The sequence below is a fragment of the Pan paniscus genome, chromosome 5 (assembly GCF_029289425.2).
Source record: "Pan paniscus chromosome 5, NHGRI_mPanPan1-v2.0_pri, whole genome shotgun sequence".
In the NCBI taxonomy this organism is placed as follows: Eukaryota; Metazoa; Chordata; class Mammalia; order Primates; family Hominidae; genus Pan; species Pan paniscus.
The window spans coordinates 160,617,175-160,635,125 of NC_073254.2; the positions used below are offsets into that span (position 1 = coordinate 160,617,175).

General features: G+C 33.0%; 1 long non-coding RNA gene across 4 annotated transcripts in view; it reads right to left on the reverse strand.

Moving 5' to 3' along the window:
* Window positions 1-14,730, reverse strand: part of LOC134730626 (uncharacterized) — a 64,426-nt gene extending 49,696 nt beyond the window's left edge. For 2 of the 4 annotated variants that reach the window (XR_010112524.1, XR_010112521.1), the window contains exons 1-2: window positions 14,584-14,730; window positions 52-135 (exon numbers count right to left, since the gene is read on the reverse strand). This is a non-coding gene — a long non-coding RNA (uncharacterized LOC134730626). The remainder of the gene's footprint in view (window positions 1-51; window positions 136-14,583) is intronic. The other 2 variants (XR_010112522.1, XR_010112523.1) reach the window with 2 other exon arrangements.
* Between the last annotated feature and the right edge of the window lie 3,221 nt (window positions 14,731-17,951).

A 17,951-nucleotide genomic window follows, 5' to 3' on the forward strand; every position in this document is an offset into this window, starting at 1 on the left:
TTTAAAGTAAAGAAATACCTGAAGTAAATCAACTATGAATTTACTGCTCACCTTGGTTTTGCATCACTTGGAGAATGAAGGAAATCTGAAGCCTTCAATATGGATCAAAGTGAGACAGGTAGTATTTCCTATCCCCTAAAAGAAACAAAAAAATTGTCTTCCTTGAAGGAGTAGTGAATTTTTTAACCTTATTTTACTTCTACTATATATTTTAAAATAAAATAAATGAACATCTAACAAGCAAAAGTAACCAGGCTTTTATGGAAACAAGACACCATGTGGTTAAGATGTGGAAAATATAACAATGTAAACAAATTGTTTCAAAAAATTACATCTTGAATGTATCAAACAGGGCATACAAAACAATTGTCATTCCCATAGTTGACAAAATAAAAGAAAATCTTGAAAAAAAATTTTAAGGAACACAGAGTGCAGATTTCAAAAGGAACCAAATAGAAATTTTAGTATTGAAAAGTAAAATAGCAGCAGTTATAAACTCAATGGATCAATGTCACCCAAGATTAGAAATAGCTAAGGAGAGAAATAAGGAGCTAAATAATAGGTCAGTGAGAATTATCCTTTGGCCTCTGAAGCTAGCAGAGGATGAAAAGTACAGAAGTACAGTTAAGAGAAACAGAACACTCAGTGAGAAATTCTAATTTCAATGACGACAAGTTGCTGATCTCTCCTTGATGGAGGGAAGAGTCATATACAATCAACCTGCCATATAAGTTAAATTAATCAAATCATCTAAATTAATTAAGTCAATTAAATCAATTAAACATACATAGTTGATTTAAATGAAGAAAGAGAGAAAATGGAGCAGTAAAATATTAGCAGCATTTCAAGAATTAAGTCTGTGGATGTTACAGATTTTTAAAAGATATCAATTGATACACTAAAAATGCCTAAGATTTCTAAGAAGGAATACAACTAGAAGTCGTATTAGAAAAAATACAACTAGAAGTCGTATTAGAAAAAATACAACTAGAAGTCGTACTAGAAAAAATACAACTAGAAGTCGTACTAGAAAAAATACAACTAGAAGTCGTATTAGAAAAAATACAACTAGAAGTCGTATTAGAAAAAATACAACTAGAAGTCGTATTAGAAAAAATACAACTAGAAGTCGTATTAGAAAAAATACAACTAGAAGTCGTATTAGAAAAAATACAACTAGAAGTATCACAGTCAAACTACAAAAAAAAAAAAGTAGAGAGAAATATCTTGAAAGCATCTCGAGAGAAACAAATAAATATTTTTACAAAGGCTGGTTGACTTTTCTATATCCACAATGGAAACTAGAAGACAAAGCATAGTATCAATATGATGAAAAAAATTATCTTTCATGCAGAATTCTATACCCATCAAGACATACTAAGGAAGATGGCTAAATGAAGATTATTTTTTAGTCCAAAAAAAACCCAAACCTAAAAACATCGTTATGCAGAAGGAAAAATACCTTATTTATTCATTTTTTAGGCTTACTACTTATTTTACTAACATTTTAAGAAAAAACAAAAATGGGTACTCAAAATAAGAGTAAATCCAAATCAACTTAGAATGTATACAATAATATTAATAAATAATATTTTCTAAAGTCTTAAAATAGATGGAATTAAAGTATATGGCACCAATATGATATAAGTTGGAAGGGCAGTAAAATAAGTTTTATTCACATTTATGTAAGTTCCTCGGACTGTTGCAGATGAGGCTAAAATATGGGTTAACATCATATTTTTATAAGCTAATGATGTTTGATGCTATTTCTAGGATAACTACTAAAGGGATAGAAATGGAATGTATACCGTCCAAACAAATATAAGTTAAAACTGGGACAATAACACACACACAAACACACACACACACACGCAATTGGAAAGTTCTTTCCAATTGGTCCTTTTCCGTTTATTTGGTTATTTATATTTCTATTATTAGACCTCCAATGAGTATTTCAATATATACATTTATTTTTTTAAAAAGGTCAATGCATTTTATTGAAAACAATGAAAAAGATTTTTACATTTACTATATTTTATTATATTTGATTATACTTTCATTGCAACTTACATCTCTAGTTATTTCTTTATTTTATTATAAAACTGATATCTATATCACCTTGCATATGTAAGGAAAGGGTTAGGTTAAAGTACCCCCATAAAGAATCATTTAGTATTTCTTTTTATCACTCTTATCTTTCCATTACTCTTATTCTTATGTCACCCTATGTGGAGTTAAGCATAGTTGAGTTACCAATTAGATACTTATTAGCCAAAGAAGTTAATATTAAGTTAGAAACTCTCTGCTGTCTTTCTTTATTTATTTATTCAGTCAGGCATTTATCCATTTGCAAATTAATTCATTTATTCAAAGCTGTTTAAGTGCCATCACCATTGTAGGTATTAGGTGTTAAGATATAATAAAAATAAAACAAGAAATTTAAAAGTCTGACTTTGTGGCTGTTGCATTCTATTAAGAGACTCAGACAAAATGCATTGCAGATGAACAAATAAAGCATAGAGTGTGTTAGCTGGTGACAAGAAAAAAAATAAAGCAATGAAGGTAGGTGTCAGTGTCGGGGATAGAGTAATTTAGATAAGGGGAAAGGCAAGTCTTCACTGGGCATTAGACAAATATGTCAAGATCTGAAGAAGGTGAGAGAGTGCACCATGATACTATCTAAACAAAGATTGTTCCTGGAAGAGGAAAAGGTGTTTTTACCCAGTGATGTTTGCTGTGTAAGGGTCTGTTATCACATCAGATCCCAGAAAACTAGAAATGACTCATCCATTGAATTAAGTTAAGCATTTGACATAACATGATTTCATTATGTAGAATGATTTTAAATGCATTTGAGTCATATTTCATTATTAGAATTAAACTTATGTTTGTGTTCTATTATATCAGTGATATTGTAGTAATATAGTAAAAAGAAAAATTTTGGAATACTATTCCAGTCAACATAATTCTGAGGAAGTTGTTTGAAAATGGCAGGTTACATTTCCTCACAACAGTGTCACTACTGCTACACAAATTTTAAAAAATCAATTTTTAAAATATGCTGTAATCTGCTACTTCACACTAATGCCATATGGTCATCATTTTATAATTAACTGATAAATTAGCATCCATGTATACAAGTATATTGGTATTCTAACATAATATTTATTTTTGCAGAAGTCATTATACTTTCCAAATGATTTTACATATTTGAGTTTTATAATACTCCTGCAAGTAAAGTGGCATCTGTTTTTAATAGATCTCCAGTGGAAATTTCAAAAGATTTAGATTGCCCAGTTTGAATGTAAAGAGAAAGTATCAAATCAGAGCTAGATACTCATGCTCTCACACATTATATGTAGTGTTCATTCTAATAGTCCTTGTTATGTACATATTTTAAAAGAAATTTCTCAAATACAACATATCTGAATATGAAAAAATGCATTATTTTTATTTGTGAAGATTATAAGGTTTTAAATTTCTGTCCTCATTAGAAATTATCCTAGTTACTAGAAATAGAAAAAAATATACATTTTTCTTTTTATGACAAATGGGATGATTTAATAGATTACATAAAATGTGAAAAATGTGACATAAAAATGTGCACAAGCTGTTAGAATGAGTATTTACTACTTAAATTCAGAGTTTTATGAGACAAACATTTTTAGATGCATGATATAGAACTTGTTAAACCCCATCAGATTTCAATGCAAAAGGAGGGCATTCACACATCTATGTTTAAGTGTTACATTTTTTTATTTTAAAGTTGCTTTGGGAAATGAATATTTGTGGGGGGTTTTTCCCATTAATGAAAGATAAGCAATTTTGTGTTCATCTTGCCTCGTTGATGTATACTTTCAGATCTTAAGGCTTTAGTGATTTTTCCAGAGCCTTAGGACAAGACATGTATCTCAGTTAATTTTTGTTTCCATAAGAGAATACCTGAGACTGAGTAATTCATAATGAACAGAAATTTATTGTTTCAGAATTCTGGAGGGTAGGAAGTCCAAGTTTGAGGTTCAGCATCTGGAGAGGATCTTCTTGCAGTGTCAACCCATGGCAGAAACAGAAAGGCAAGAAAAGGCTGAACTTGCTATTTTACAATGTCACCAGTCTCACCCATGAGGATAGAGCCGTCACGGCCTAATCACTTCTTAGGGTGCTCACTTAATACTGTGACAATGGGAATTAAATTTCAGCATATGTTTTGAAGTGATCTAACATTCAAATGACAACAACCTACTAACCTCAATACTTCATCAAAAGGTGAATGGGGGAAACTGTGTTAGAGAATGTGAAGGTTAATACTGAGTGTCAACTTGACTGGATTGAAGGATGCAAGGTATTGTTCCTGGATGTGGCTGTTAGGGTGTTGCCAAAGGAGATTAACATTTGAGTCAGTGGACTGGGGGAAGACAACCCACACTCAATGTGAGTGGGCACAATCTAATCAGCTGCCGGTGCAGCTAGGATAAAAGCAGGCGGAAGAACGTGGAAAGACTGGACTGGCCAAGTCTTCTGGCCTCCATCTTTCTCCTGTGCTGGCAGCTTCCTGACCTCGAAGATTAGACTCCAAGTTCTTCACCTTTTGAACTTTGGGACCTATATCAGTAGTTTGCCAGGGGCTCTTGGGCCTTTGGCCACAGACTGAAGGCTGCACTGTCGGCTTCCCTACTTTTGAGGTTTTGGAGCTCAGACTGGCTTCTTTGCGCCTTAACTTGCAGGCAGCCGAATGTGGGACTTCACCTTGTGATCCTGTGGGTCAGTACTCCTTAATAAACTCCCTTTCATATAAATGTCTATCCTATTAGTCCTGTCTCTCTAGAGAACCATGACTAATACAAAGGAATAAATGTAACATCTTCTGCATTCAAATTTTAGTACAATAATTGATAAACCTACCTAAATTTTTCCAAAGGTTTATCAGTGAAAATACACAGTGTTTTAATTCCCTTTGGCTTCTGTAATAGATACTACAAACTTGGTGGTTTAAAACAACAAAAATTTATTCTCTCAAATTTTAGTTTTGATTTCAGCTTTTATTTTAGGTTCAGGCAAGGTTGTGTAGAAAAGAGAATATTTACACACTTTTGGTGGAAATGTAAATTAATTCAGCCACTGTGGAAAGCAGTTTGGAGATTTCTCAAAGAACTGAAAACAGAACTATCATTTGAACCAATAATCTCATTACTGTGTAGCTACCCAAAGGAAAATAATTTGCTCTACCAAAAAGACACAGGCACTCATGTGATCATTACAGCACTATTCACAATAGCAAGGACACAGAACCAAACTCTCACAGTTATGGAAGCCACAAATTCAAAATCATTCTCACTGAGCCAAAATCAAGCTGTTGCCTGGTCTGTGCTTCCTCTGGAGCTTTAGGGGAAAATCCTTTCCTTGTCTCTTCAGGCTGTGGGCATTGTTTGACTTGTGGCTACATCACTCCAGTTTTTGCCTCCCATTATTTTGGTTATATTGCCTTCCCTTCTGTGTGTGTCTAAATTTGCTTCTGCTTCTATGTTATAAAAATGGCGGGGCTGGATTTAGAGCTGATAATACAGGATAATCTTCCATGGCAAGGTTCTTAATTTAATCACACCTACAAAAAACCTTTTTCTTTTTCTTTTTTTTTATTATACTTTAAGTTTTAGGGTACATGTGCACATTGTGCAGGTTAGTTACATATGTATACATGTGCCATGCTGGTGCGCTGCACCCACTAACTCGTCATCTAGCATTAGGTATATCTCCCAATGCTAGCCCTCCCCCCTCCCCCCACCCCACCACAGTCCCCAGAGTGTGATATTCCCCTTCCTGTGTCCATGTGATCTCATTGTTCAATTCCCACCTATGAGTGAGAATATGCGGTGTTTGGTTTTTTGTTCTTGCGATAGTTTACTGAGAATGATGGTTTCCAATTTCATCCATGTCCCTACAAAGGACATGAACTCATCATTTTTTATGGCTGCATAGTATTCCATGGTGTATATGTGCCACATTTTCTTAATCCGGTCTATCATTGTTGGACATTTGGGTTGGTTCCAAGTCTTTGCTATCGTGAATAATGCCGCAATAAACATACGTGTGCATGTGTCTTTATAGCAGCATGATTTATAGTCATTTGGGTATATACCCAGTAATGGGATGGCTGGGTCAAATGGTATTTCTAGTTCTAGATCCCTGAGGAATCGCCACACTGACTTCCACAATGGTTGAACTAGTTTACAGTCCCACCAACAGTGTAAAAGTGTTCCTATTTCTCCACATCCTCTCCAGCACCTGTTGTTTCCTGACTTTTTAATGATTGCCATTCTAACTGGTGTGAGATGATATCTCATAGTGGTTTTGATTTGCATTTCTCTGATGGCCAGTGATGATGAGCATTTTTTCATGTATTTTTTGGCTGCATAAATGTCTTCTTTTGAGAAGTGTCTGTTCATGTCCTTCGCCCACTTTTTGATGGGGTTGTTTGTTTTTTTCTTGTAAATTTGTTTGAGTTCATTGTCGATTCTGGATATTAGCCCTTTGTCAGATGAGTAGGTTGCGAAAATTTTCTCCCATGTTGTAGGTTGCCTGTTCACTCTGATGGTAGTTTCTTTTGCTGTGCAGAAGCTCTTTAGTTTAATTAGATCCCATTTGTCAATTTTGGCTTTTGTTGCCATTGCTTTTGGTGTTTTGGACATGAAGTCCTTGCCCATGCCTATGTCCTGAATGGTAATGCCTAGGTTTTATTCTAGGGTTTTTATGGTTTTAGGTCTAACATTTAAATCTTTAATCCATCTTGAATTGATTTTTGTATAAGGTGTAAGGAAGGGATCCAGTTTCAGCTTTCTACATATGGCTAGCCAGTTTTCCCAGCACCATTTATTAAATAGGGAATCCTTTCCCCATTGCTTGTTTTTCTCAGCTATCTATGACAAACCCACAGCCAATATCATACTGAATGGGCAAAAACTGGAAGCATTCCCTTTGAAAACTGGCACAAGACAGGGATGCCCTCTCTCACCGCTCCTATTCAACATAGTGTTGGAAGTTCTGGCCAGGGCAATCAGGCAGGAGAAGGAAATAAAGGGTATTCAATTAGGAAAAGAGGAAGTCAAATTGTCCCTGTTTGCAGACGACATGATTGTTTATCTAGAAAACCCCATCGTCTCAGCCCAAAATCTCCTTAAGCTGATAAGCAACTTCAGCAAAGTCTCAGGATACAAAATCAATGTACAAAAATCACAAGCATTCTTATACACCAACAACAGACAAACAGAGAGCCAAATCATGAGTGAACTCCCATTCACAATTGCTTCAAAGAGAATAAAATACCTAGGAATCCAACTTACAAGGGATGTGAAGAACCCCTTCAAGGAGAACTAGAAACCACTGCTCAAGGAAATAAAAGAGGATAGAAACAAATAGAAGAACATTCCATGCTCATGGGTAGGAAGAATCAATATCGTGAAAATGGCCATACTGCCCAAGGTAATTTACAGATTCAATGCCATCCCCATCAAGCTACCAATGACTTTCTTCACGGAATTGGAAAAACTACTTTAAAGTTCATATGGAACCAAAAAAGAGCCCGCATCGCCAAGTCAATCCTAAGCCAAAAGAACAAAGCTGGAGGCATCACACTACCTGACTTCAAACTATACTACAAGGCTACAGTAACCAAAACAGCATGGTACTGGTACCAAAACAGAGATATAGATCAATGGAACAGAACAGAGCCCTCAGAAATAACGCCGCATACCTACAACTATCTGATCTTTCACAAACCTGATAAAAACCTTTTTCTTTATAAGGTAATATTTACAAATTCCAGGTGTTGGGGAACTCCAGGTCCTAAAATTTGTCCTAGAACCCCAACACCTAGAATTTGTAAATATTACCTTATAAATATGTTTGAGTGGCCAGTATTCAGCCTATTACAACTAGGTGAAAAACAATACCAATAACTCAAAACTTTATAAACGCAAGAGAATAGAAATAAATGTGTGCAACCTGGTTCTCCTACTACTCCATTGAACTGAATTATAGAAATGCAAATTTTACCACCTTACCAGTAGATACTTAGTCCAAGAAAAATAAAAGTTATCAGTAAAAAGATATAGTATCCCCCCATAAACATCAAATGATAATATATTTTAATCACATCAGGTTTTATAATTTAAAAACACTTTGAAAATCCAAATGAGTTTCCAATTTTAATCTATTAAAGTAGCACTTAATGAGAAACAGGGTATTTTATGTTGCCTAGGATAGGGTGCAGCTAAACTCTCAGATGTTGTTCATGGCATTTTACATTGGCATAAACCTTTTGAAAATATTTTTAGCTTATACATCAAGAGAAAAATGTTTTCGCCTTTGACATGTTAATTAACTTCTGGGAATTCTTACTGAAGATTTATTCTCACATAGAGGAAATCTAAAAGAACAAATACATTTTTAATAACAAAACTTTGGAAATAATCAAATGTCTTGGAAGTAGGGTATCAGTTATGGCGTAATCATTCAATTGAGACAAATCCATTAAAATCACAGTTTTAAAAATAATAATATATCAAAGAGCAGAGAATAGCAAGCTGTGATTATAATCAGATGACATAATGACTGATTTGAAAAACCTATTTTTATATTTTGTGTTTTTATAATGAAAAAACAAATTTAAATTTACTTCCCTCTTTTGCCTAATCTCTTATCTTTAACTCATAATTTTCAAAATTTTCAATTACAATGTTTCTGAATCCATTCTTATACACACATACAGTTTTGGAAAATTCATTATTACACTGATGCTTTTCTTCATTTTCTTGCTGGTGCCCTTCCGTGAAACTAGTAAATTCATTGTTTAGCTCATGTCTTGTCATTAAAAGCAGAAAAAAATACTCTTCATGAATTCCAACATTCAAGTTTGTACAGCTAAAGCTTTCTCAAACCAAAGACAGATATAGACTTTCATTAGAAGGCTTAAGTTGCATTTGGTAACCGCATAAGTATTGATTGGCTTCATATATTATGAATAATTTCAAATATATCTTTTTACACAATAAAAAATATAGGATTTTCTTTGCTTTCTTTCTCCTGTGAATAAATTTTATTATTCCAATGTTATTTTTAAAATAAGTTTATTTTTAACCATTTTCAATAGCCCTGGAATAATTGGCTTATTAATAATTATTTTGTTGAATTTTTGTTTAAATGTAGAAACCTACTGAAGTCATATTCTAGTCTGACATAAACTTTTTAAAAATACCTCTAGTGATGGACATTCTACCAATATTTGGAGAGGTTTATTCCAGTGTTTGATTACACTCAATGTTTTTCTTTTCATCTAAACTCCCATAACACATTTGTTACTATTAAAAAAAAACTTCTGATCCATGAAATTGTACTTAATATAATGTACATAAAATGTAATTAGCTTTTATATAATGCAAACCATTACTGAATTATTTCTGTTTCCTTTCACTCCATAATACAAGCTTTATTTTTTAATACTTCTCTCTGTTGGGTTTATTTTTCTTCTTTTATTGTGTTGGATTTCTCTGTTTCTACTAATATTGTGCACCTACAAGTGTCTAGTAGGTATTCATTAATTTATAGAATGCTAAGCTTGAAAAAGGTTTTTAAAGGCTATTCATCATAGTTGACTGCAAGAACACACACTTTATGTCAAATTCAGAAGAGACGTTTTCTGACCACATATTGGATGTTGGGATGCTGGCCATCACTCACCTTCACCAAGAAGGAGGATGGATTCTTTTTTTTTCCTCTCCTGGGTGCAATGAAATTTTCTTAAATTCTTCTGGGTTAATAATTCATTTAGAATATTCTCACATCTGTCTTGGGGGAAAATATTGTGCTTTAAAAAAAGCCACTTTTTAATTCTCTACAGATTATAGTTTTTATATGGCAAAAGAAATTGGTGTAAACAACACTACTTTTCCTATATGAAAAACATGTAGTGGCTGTCAAATATAGTTCACTTTGTGTATGTGTGTTTGAAAATGGAGTTAAAGTTTTATTTTATACCTATGTCACAAGTCATTTATTTGCTTCGCTTTAGCACATAGAAACATCAAGTTAAAGTGCATATTAAAATAGGAAACAAAGCATGTGACCATATGATGATACAATTGCGACCTGAAAAATCCTTTCCCATGTTGGTTGGTCATATAATATTTTTCAGCTTTCTTTTTGAAGTTCATATGTATTGTCCTCTCATCTGTCACAAAAAAACTTCCCTTTAATTGACAGGAAGGAAAAATAATAACTTTTAAAAATGTAATGTGTATTATACAGTTTTTTCAAGTAGTATAGTAGCCTTAAACACATAAACTTCATCATTAATCTCCAATCTGATTGTTATCATTAAGATACCCTAGAAAATAAGAAGCAAAAAATTTAAAATCATATGTGCCATTACTCAAGCAAACATCTAATATCATCATTTTCATCAGTACTTTTCTAGAAAATGAGTTTGAATATAATTTATAAATATACAAATACACTAAGGAACATGTTCTAGATATTTACAATGTAAATGCATAACCACCTGATTTTAATATGACAATACATCTTTTTTCTTTTTGCTCAACTCCAAGAGTCTTGTAATATTTGGGAACAGATTATAAAAATGTAGCATCATAAAATTAACTCTACAACATTTATATGAATTAATAGCTTGAAATGAGAAAGCATTTACTTTTATTACATATATATAGACAAAATAAAATTAATGGAATCTCTGTGATTTAAATTCATTTTTAAAGATTTGAAATTAATTCTCCCTTTCCACATATTTTACTACTTGAGTGTAGTACAGGAAAATTAATTTCTTTGCTACTGCACTCATGAAAATAAGTAGAGGAAAGAGATGTCAAATTGAAATAAAAACAGGATTCAATTGGGGGGGAGAAGATATTTCTTTTCCTTTCCTTTTCCCCATGTATATATATTTTCAGCCACAAATTAATGAAGTGCCCCTGTAAGGCATGTGAATAGGGACAGAGGGGACTCAGAGAACAGGGGTGCCTAAACACTCACTTGCCAGTTTCTTCAGAGTTCTGGATGTTCTTTAAGCCTTCATTCAGTCAAAGGACTGGAGGTCTTATTATTAACTGACATCAGGATAAGCTTGGTTTAGACTTTTGTCTAAAAACTAATGCCTACACATGTTTCAAAAGTCCTTGTCTCAATCCGAAGCCAATCTGTAAAGGCTATATATTATATGATTTCAACTCTGACATTCTGGAAAAGGCAAAACCACGGAGGCATTAAAATGATCAGTGGTTGCCAGGAGTTTGTAGGGGAGGGAGGGATGAATAGGCAGAACACACATGAGTTTTAGAGCATTGAAACTTCTCTGTATGATACTATAATGGTATTAGGTTGGTGCAGAAGTAATTGTGGTTTTTGCCTTACTTTTATGGCAAAAACCACAATCACTTTTGCACCAACCTAATAGATACATGTCATTATACATTTGCCCAAAGCCATAGAATTTACAACACCGAAAGTGAACGTAATGTAAACTATGGACTCTGGGTGATAATAATGTGCTAATTAGGTTCCTCCATTGGGGGAAAAATGTACTACTCTGGTGGGGAATGTTGACAATGGGGGAGGCTATGCTTGTGTGGGAGAAGGCATATGAGAATCTCTTTTATCTTCTGCTCAATTTTGCCGTAAGCCTAAAAGTGCTCTAAAAAATTAAGTCCATTTTTAAAAATGTATCACCTCTATGTATGTTTTCACTTTCAGTTGGCTTTATCTTCACTATATTTTTGTGGAATTCCTAGATAAATCAGCTTAAACATTACAGCCTTACTATTACTGCCTGCAATTCTATCTACTGTTGTATTTCATAGAAAAAAAATGTATATAAAAAACAAGTCACATTTCTTATGTGAATAGATGCCACGTCTCACGTAAGTAGATCTCATGGCTAATGTTCTTCCTTGATTCTCACAAAATTAATGTTTTAGCTCCATGTTCTTTATAGTTCATATTCACTTTATTTTCATCCTTCATCCCCAGTATCAGTGTTACAATGACAAAGTTAAAAGTATGAATTTGTTGTTTCCAACTTGCCTTCCTAGCCTACGCAGATGATATGAACTTGATATATTGCCATAATTATCCTTACTTTTAGTGAAATGATTTCCACTACTTTTACAGCGAGCTTCCAAGTTTCTCTAAACATAGAATTTGCTCTATTGACTAAAAGTGGTCCCCAGACACTGTTTTCTGTGTATTTTTATATCCTTCACAGCATTTGTTTTGCTGCTAAGACTGATAAGATTTTTTGCATGAGGGTATATGCTACAATCAGAAAAAACTTAAAAATATATAAAAAGACAATCCAGTACTATTTTAATGATTTCCAAATCAACATGGAAAAAAAGTACAGAATAATATATGGAAAATATTCTTTGCTCTGAGAATATAGGAGAATATGCAGGAAACTCTGTGGCCCTCTGAAGTGATCAGTGAGTGTCTAATGAATTATTGTCATACAAACACCTACTTCTATTATCCTGTAGTTCACAAATTCTAATTGTGTCCTTTCCTTTCTACGGTGATAAACACTACTGTGAATGATTCACTACTTTAATATTCTTTAGCTAATTTTGAACTAAGATCACTATTCTTGGGAATTTGGAGAATTTGGGAAATTTGGGGTTCTGATGAGTAATTGTAACATTATAATACATCTTAAACTACTGTAAAATCCATTTATACTAAAGATCAAAGACACAAAAGATGCATCGTTTCTGAGTGTATTAAAAGCTTTAAATGTTTAAATATTACATTCAGAGTTCAAAAATTTTATATTTTCGGTGGGAAACATATACTTAAAGGCTATTGTAGTAAAATACAGATGTGTGAATAGATAGATGGATGACAGATAGATATGTAGATAGAAAAGCATACAGAGTTATGATTAAATTCTGCTTTACATTCAAATGACCCATGAGGGAATTTAACTTATTAATTTGTTTTCCCTTTATTCATATTTTAGACTAAAAATACATTACTAGTAAGGTAGATGGGGTTATTCCTAATTAAGACACAAATATAGTAATTACAGTTTATATGCTATTATCCTGAATCTACACTGGATGAGTTTAAACAGCCAAACAGCCATTAATTTTACTGTTCAAAGAAATTCTCATAATCTTTTTAAAATGTCATATAAAATATTCATTTCTAAATGCCCTATGGTGATTTCTGAATTTATTTAAAGTGGGCTGTTGATAGCTCTTTTTATAAATAAGCAATTACACTGAATATATCATGGCCCATCACATTATACATTCTATAATTTCATGGATGAAAGGCCTACTGCTGATCTGCATAAACGCAGTGCATATCACAGCAGGTGAAGGGTTTGATTACACAGGATAATCAGTGTTATTATTTATAGTAACTATTTATATCTGCTATTTATTAAATCTCTACAAATCAGGTATCTATTTCTTCAAGAGATATATTCAAAGAATATTTATGATAAGATATAGGCTTTTCGAATATTTTACACAATGGCCTGAATATGGCCTTTTACATCTGAATTCCTAGTTTCAATTGCTGTTAAGCTACTCAAAATTAGGTTTTAAATAACATTGGCTTATAAGACATTTTGGAAGTTATGTGCTTTATATATTGAGTAGTAAAAAGGATTTTCAAATTTAATTTATTCATCTAATTCTTCTAATTTTGATGAGGTCAATTTTGGTACCCTACCCCTACTAGCTGTGACAAATTGCATTTCTTTGTCCACTTATTTTAAATTATTCTCTTAATAGTATTTATGGAGCTAGGAGCTGTGCTGTGTACTGAGGATAGGAAGATGTCAAAGAGACAAAAAAGCTCTTATTACTATTATATATCATTCATCTAATTATAGTAGTTTTTCATGCTATGAAGGAAAAGATACAAAAAGAACATACAATAATGAGAGCTAATCTGGTATAGGTAGTGATAGATATTTGACCATATGTGTAAGGACTATTCAAAGTCCAGGGAGGGTGGGTGTATATGTGTATATGCGTGTGTCTGCAGGAGGAGGAGAATGTTCAAGGAGAGGGTCATTGCAAAGAGAAAGAACAAAAGGTACAAATATCCTGAGACCACAGTTTGTTTAATAAGGATCCTCAAAGGAAGAAACAGTGAAAAGAGCCAATATTTGAAGAGTTAATTGCTGAGTACTTTCCAGACACATTTATAGACACAAAAAACTAAATGTACACCTAAAAGAAAAACATTTATACTTAGTCACACTTTAATGAAAAGGAAGTACACCAAAGACAAAGAGATATTTAAAACAATGAGAGAAAAAAAAACAAAGACAACTTTGAAAGAATGACATACTGATTGCAGTTTGTACATCAACAACAGAAGCCATGAGATATCATCATAAGTTCTTCACAATTTTGAGACAAAGTAATAGTAAATCTACAATTATTTACTTAATAACAAGAAAAAAATCCTTCAATAACAAAAGCAAAATAGAAACATTTAAAGATAAACACAAATAGACTTTATCGAGAACATATATTCCATGAAAAAACACCAAAAACTTACTGATATGATTTGAGTCAGTGTCTCTGCTGAAATTTCATGTTGAATTGTAATCCCCAATGTTGGAGGAGGAGCCTGGTAGGAGCTGATTGAACCATGAACCAAGAACCTTTCTGTTCTTGTAATAGTGAGTGAATTCTCATGAGATCTGGTTGTTTATAAAAGAGTGTAGGACTTCCCCCTTCTCTCTCTCTTCCTCCTTCTCCAGCATGTTAAGAGGTGTCTGCTTTCTCTTCACCTTCTGCCATAATTGTAAGTTTACTGAGGCTTCCTCAGTCATGCTTTCTGTTCAGCCTGGAGAACTGTGAGTCAATTAAACCTCTTTTCTTTATAAATTACCCAGTCTCAGGTAGTTCTTTATAGCAATGCAAGAATGGACTAATACACCTATTCCTCAGGTGGAAGTGTAAATTATCCAAATGAGAAAACTGGAATATAAGGAAATATTCAGAAAACAACTGGCAAAAAATTTAAGCACATCAAAACAAATAATATAAAATCATAATCAAACTGAAGTCTGTTATTATGGAGTTAAAGAAAGAACAGAGCTAAAATATCATACATAACTTTTTTTGTATGTCTGTGTTCAACCATCCAACATGTTTTTAATAAGCTAAAAGGAAAAGAATAGCATACTCAGGTATTTACTATTTCTGTTCCTCTGTTATTGCCAATGTTCAAAGATATCTTCTTTACTGTTTATTTCTTTTCTGTTTAAAAAACTTCCTTTAGCCATTCTTTTAGAGTACGCTTATTGGTGATAAATTCTCGTAGTCTTCCTTCAGCTGGAAAAGAATTATCAAAAAATTGTGCATAATTTTATAGTCAAATTACCATAACAAGTTAAAAAAAGGAATACTTAAAAATGTTCAACTGGGAGGCCGAGGTGGGTGGATCACAAGGTCAGGAGTTCCAGACCAGCCCGGCCAAGATGGTGAAACCCTATCTCACTAAAAATAAAAAAAAATTAGCCGGGCATGTTGGCGGGCACCTGTAATTCCAGTTACTCGAGGGTGAGGCAGAGAATTGCTTGAACCTGGGAAATGGAGGTTGCAGTGAGCCAAGATCGCACCACTGCACTCCAGCCTGGGTGACAGAGCAAGACTCCATCTCAAAAAAAAAAAAAAAAAAAAAAAGTTCAAACAGCCTATAAGAAGGCAAAAAATGTGAAACACAGAAAACAACAAATAAAATGAAGGAAACAAACAGGAAGCAGGTAATAAAATAGTAGGCCTAAATTCAAACATACTATACATGTGCCTGCTAATTGCATTAAATGTAAATTGTCTATACTTATTAATTAAAAGTAACAGATTAGTAAAATGGATCTTTAAAAAATGACCCAACTTTATACTGTCTGCAAAAAAAACTCAATTTAAATGTAGTGATATGAGACCTTAAAAACAAAAGCCTGAAAAAAACATATACTGTAAAAATAATAATAAAAAGTAAACTAAAATGACCATATTAATATCAGGCAAAGTGGATTTTAGGGCACAATGTAAATATCATGAACAAAATAGAAAATTACTTAATTATAAAATTATGGTAATTTATGATAAAAAGTCACCAGTATAACAATCCTAAATATATATTTACAAGAAAAAGACTTTAAAACACATAGGAAAAAAACTGATGAAAACAGAATGGAGGAAAATAAAAATTTTAAATTAAAATTGAAGACATCAAAACTTTTCATAATTAATGCAACTACTAGACAGAAAATCAGCAAAGATATAGAACACCACCATCAAACAATGAAATCTAACTGGCATGTATAGAATACTTCTCCCCAAACAGCAGAATGCATATTCTTCTCAAGTTCACATGCCACATTCACCAATATAGATTATATACTGGCTTATAAAACAACATATTTAAAAATAATAAAATTATATAAAGGAATAACAACATTTATATTTTTCTGGGAATTAAACAACACAACTCTAACTAATTTGTGTTATGGACTGAATTGTGTCCCCCCAAAAATCACAATTTGTCTGAATCCCTAGTACTTCAATATGTGACTGTATATGACAATAAAGCTTTTAGAGATGTCGTAAGTTAATGACAGATGTCATTATAAAGATGTCATAAGCTTTCAGGATATGCCTTAATCCAATCTGACTGGTGTCCTTATAAGAGAGGAGACTGGTATGCTTAGAGAGACACCAAGGGTACTTATGCACAGAAGCATGGCCATGTAAAGAGGCAAATCAAGAAGGCTGCCATCTGCAAGTCAAGGAGAGAGGCCTCAGAGGAAACTAAGCCTGCAGGCATCTTGATCTTGAACTGCCAGCCTCCAGAACTGTAAGAAAATCAATTTCTTTTGTGTAAGCCACCCAGTCTGTGGTATTTGTTATGGCAGCTCTAGCAAACTAATATATGCATTAAAGAGCAATTTCTAATGTTTTTAAGGAGAACTAGAAAATACATTAAAGTGACTAGAAATGAAAATGCAACATCTCAAGATTTGTGGAATTTAATTAAATCAGGGTATAGAGGGTAATTTATACTACTCAGTGCTTATGTCAGAAAGGGAGAAAGATTTCAAAACAAAAACCTAAGTTTCTATTTCAAGAAATTAGGAAAATAAGATGAAAATTTACCCAATGTAAGCAAAAGAAAGAAAAAGAAGCAGAAATCAATGCAATGAGAGAGAGAATGAGAGAGAAGAGAGAGAGAATGAAACCCAAAGCTGGTTCTTTGAAGTATTCAGTAAATTTTTCAAATGTCTGGCAATTCTGACAAGAAAAAAGAGAACGAGCAGATGACCAATATCAGGAGCTAATGGAGGAGGTATCACTACAGACCCTATCAGACATTAGGGTATAATAGGGGAATGCCGTAAACAATCTTTACACATAAATTCAAACATGATTATCAAAGTAACTTGGTTCTTGCATATGAAAACACTGAATTTTAAAACTATAATCCCTTATAGTTTTTGGTAGTCTGTTTTGAACACAAAGCCTAGAGGCCATTTTTCTCTATTTTGTGTCTTCCCTCCATTAAAAAACAAATAAACAAGAAAAAAAATAAACTTAAAGCCGTATTCTGAAATCTTAATGGAGTGGATATGAGGAGTGTGGATAAAGGATTACAGAGAGGGAAAAATAGTCTAGTTCACTTAAATTTTTATTCTATAACTTTAAAACCCTTCTGCATTGAGGAGCAGAAGGACCTATCACTTTTCCTTAAGTTTATTCAATTGTAGATGTAGATACATGCATCCTCCACTTTTTCCTTTGAATCATAAGCAGACAGATACGTAGAATTTTCACAAAATTTTTATACCAGTTTGCCAGTAATCTCCTTTGTAATAGGAAAAAGGAGGTTCAAGGGAAGTGGCCCTGGTGACTTTTAAAGAG